Below are 4,298 nucleotides of genomic sequence, written 5' to 3'. Positions count from 1 at the left end.
AGTCAGGTTAACAGAATGGAGCGCATCTCTGAGAAGTTCAACTTGGCTGCTTTTCTCTTAGTTGCTTCCTCAATACTCTTTGGTAATACTCTGCTGCAGGCTCATAGACAGAACATACATGTAGTTGTTGCTATTGTGCTACTTTCTAGTCCACTCAGAGGATGTGTTTTGTACATGCACAGTAGTCTGAATATTCTACGCACTGACTCCACTGCAGAGCATGCATACACTGCCGCCTGTGTAACTCAGTCACTGTGCAGACATATTTAGAGCTGCATGGGGGACGCCTGTGACGGGACTCTCGTAAACTTGGGGAGATGATGAAAATTAAGTTGTGGGACCCAGGTGAACACTTGCAGATGTGGAAAGTGTAACACTGGCATTTGTGATTGACAATGGTACACAAAAAATTGTCCCTAAACTCACAATTTTTTTAGTTGAAATGATTTTGTTAAAAGTTGCATAGCCTGGCTGTTTTAGGAAACTGCCACAGACCGCTGATATCCGTAACATATCATCAGCATTACCCAATGAGGACACCTGCACATCCTAAAACATGTTTTCATATCAGCTGTTTTTCTCTGTCAGCACTGTTTGGTGCTACAGACCATGTGACTCACCCTCCTCCCCTTTATTGACTCATTTTGAAAACACAATAATTGCACCGGCAAAAAAATGGGGTCAAACATGCAGCCACATAATGTTTCTCAATGAGCTGGTTACTCTCTTAGTGGCAATTCTATTTATAGTCTTGGCGAGAGCAGCACGTTTGTGGTGCCTTTGATTCAGTTGACTGAGTTCCTTTTCTCAGGTTTTGCATTGAACTGTTTACTAATGCATCAGTCAGCACATTGCAGATGATCTGCTTGCAGTCATATCTCAGAGTCTGCAGTCTAATGCGTGTAAGATGCTTGTTGTTGTGTGGGATTGATTTTTGAGCTTTAATTGTATGGCAGAAGAATATAGAAAGTAAAGAGGCTCTTCATCAATGTGTTGTACTGATGTGTCTTAACAGAAAACCTCCTTCATTTATTTAAGTGTCTGAATTATAAGTATGTAAATTTTTCCGCTACATGGAGGCCTCTGTCCAAAGAAGGATGCAGTGACTGTGATGTATACGTTACATTTCATAACAACTTGATCATTCCAGTTGCACGACTCTACAGCTGGCAGATGTTATGCCAAATTATGATGATTCTTTAAGTGTGAATAGTGAACTATTATCCTCTGTAACCTCTCTTAGAGTAATATATAGTAATGTAGCTCTGGGGTAACATCAGTCACACTCATGTTTTGTGATCTGAAACAAAACAGCCCTTTTTTTTCTCCCCTGCTGTGGCTCTGATTCCCCACAGGACCGCTCCCCTTCCTAACGCTGCTGTTTGTTGCTGTGACACACAGTTCACATATTTTTTTTGTGTAATAAATCCTCACCAGCTGACCACAGTTCTGGAGTAAAAATAGCCTCCCTTACTTCACCACACGCCGGTGAGTCACAGTTAATGCAGTGAGGGGTTAAATGATGTCCATGAGCTGCTGAGGATGTGAAGCTGGGCTGTGCAGGAAACAGGGATAGCAGCTTCCTGTTTTGAAAAAAAAAAAGGAAAAACGGGCCTGCTGTACAGCAATCAGACGGACTGATGGGCGTGGAGGGAAACAAGGCTGGTTTATCAATGCATCAGACTGATTTAAGATCACAAATACAGGTTGTGTTAGTAAGAAATATGTCTACATATCCTTATAATATCACCCAACTGGGATCTCAGAATGTGCTGTATTGTTGTCACAGAATCGCAACTTAAAAAATTAACTAAACTCCATGCTGGTGAGACTTTACAACAAATGTACAAATCATTATGCGTTCACTAAGTGTAGGATGAGTCCTGTTGGGTTACCATTAACTATCTCTAAAAGTTATTATCTCACACTTAACATATTATCAGATAAGGAAGGTTAATAAACCATTACTTCATACATGAATCAATATTAGCTGATTTTCACTTACATAAAACTTTATTTCAAACCCAGAGTATAGCTGCTGTGAGTCTCTAGAACAGGGGTGTCAAGATCCGTTCCTGGAGGGCCACTATCCTGCATGTTTTAGATGCTTCCCTCTTCCAACACACCTGATTCAAATGATCAGGCTCGTTATCAGGCTTCTGCTGAGCTTGATGATAAGCTGATCATTTGAATCAGGTGTGTTGGAAGAGGGAAACATCTAAAACATGCAGGATAGTGGCCCTCCAGGAACTGAGTTTGACACCCCTGCTCTAGAAGCACAAGAGTACCTTTTTAAAAAATGTATATGATTTTCGGATGCAAACATTTAGACAATAAACTTAAATACACTTTTGAAAATCAACTTGTATGTATCTGAATTTTAGCTAGTTTGACCACATATCAGTTATTGTAAGAAGTAACATTTCTACAAGTGTGAATTCATCCCATAAGTAATAGTAACCTAGCCTAGCCATGCTACACCCATGTTTCTGACAGCACAAGGGTCTAGGGAAGCTCGACAGGGAGGGAGGCGGGCTAAAAGGTTGTCTATCAAATCCCTCTGCAGCAATTGGGTAGGTATACAACCAATCAACGCAACGAATAGGCTGACGTAGTTTCGAGAGCACCGACGGATTGTGGCTAAGTCCCATTAGCTTCCCAACCAGCGGAGCCGCGGAGCCAACTGGTATGTTAAGGATTTGCCATATCCCGTCGGCATAAATCCAAATACGTCTTTCTTCTCAATGAAACACTTAAGTGCCGTCCTTTGTTTATCTTTCAAGTTGAATTGTAGCTTCAAATCTTTAAGGGCTGTGGCCAAAGCCGAGTCGAAAGATAACTGTTTATTGTGCGCCGGTTGTTTCTGTCAGAATCATCGCGCCTCTGTCATCACTTCGTTACGCCCGCCTTCTGACTCTACACTTCATGGTGATTGGTCCGGCCAGTTTTAGGAGAATCCAGCCTCGAGCCTTATGGAGGGTAACTAGACCCACCCTGGCAGAGAATTAAATTCGTTGCCGTGGGTTGTCTAGCGCGGCTAGGCTAATAGTAACCTGATAATCTGAAGGAATTCATGATGTATTCTGATTTTATTCATGCATGAAATTACGAGTTTCTGGAGGGGGGGCGTTTCTTCGCAAATGTTAAGAGGGGGGAGGCTAGAGGGGGGGTGAGGGAGAGGTTGTATGTGCGCATGCGCATGCTACGTTCAAAGTCGTAGGAAATTAAATCTCCTCTAATGCCTTTAATGGGCAGAGTGGCTCATTAGAAAGCAGGCAATTAATGAATTACCGACATTTATTTGCTTATGCTTTGTATTTTTGGCAAACGGAAAGTAGCCAAAGGGACCGACACAATGTGGAAACTCAAAAGGCTTATACAACTCTATTAAACAATCTATTTACAAATAATAAAATAATGTGTTATGACTGATAAACACTGTAGCAACACTTTTTAATAAGGGTACAGACCACATAGTGAAGTGATGATTAACTAATTTGTGACTAAAGAGGATTTCATGCTAGCCTAGCCATGCTACACCCATGTTTCTGACGGCACAAGGGTCTAGGGAAGCTCGACAGGGAGGGAGGCGGGCTAAAAGGTTGTCTATCAAATCCCTCTGCAGCAATTGGGTAGGTATACAACCAATCAACGCAATGAATAGGCTGACGTAGTCTTTTACGGCTGGGTCCCCCTGGATCTTTATCTGCCATTATGTAAAAAAAGATGAGCAAAACAAGTCGCCAGCTAACTACGAAGCTATACCAAAGCAACACATACAGAAAACACGCAAGTCCAAGGCGTACCTAATCTACATAACTTGGCCTGAGCCGGAAGATTTTTGATTGACAGGAAAGGGAGCAAACCAAACGCCTCGGTCCGAGCGCGTTGATTGGCTGATGTTTTTCAGGTCCTGCCATGTCCACAGTTTTTTTTTAATTATTATTCTTTTAGAGACCATACATACAAGTCCACTAAAGGTCAGTATATTCATTTTATGTGAATCAGACAAATTAAACAAAAAAACATCCTCCATAATGCCTTTAAATAAAGATTAATTTTAACCTGCCAAATCTTAAATTTTATATGTGGGTAGTAAAACACAACAACAGCCTAACTATTGCTCCTGTTTTAATCTGTGAATCATTTATTAACCTGTAAAAATGTCATTGGTTTCAACGTAAAAAGTTTTGTAAAGAAGAAAATGCTGCTATTTTCATCATGTTGGTCTATTTTCATGATGTGTAAAGTTCGTATTAACTGGTGTTTATGCAGTTCAAGGTGGTGGTCGTTTGTAG

The sequence above is a fragment of the Acanthochromis polyacanthus genome, chromosome 5 (assembly GCF_021347895.1).
Source record: "Acanthochromis polyacanthus isolate Apoly-LR-REF ecotype Palm Island chromosome 5, KAUST_Apoly_ChrSc, whole genome shotgun sequence".
Lineage (NCBI taxonomy): Eukaryota > Metazoa > Chordata > Actinopteri > Pomacentridae > Acanthochromis > Acanthochromis polyacanthus.
The sequence above is the reverse complement of the archived record's forward strand: the minus strand, read 5'-3'. Positions refer to the sequence as shown.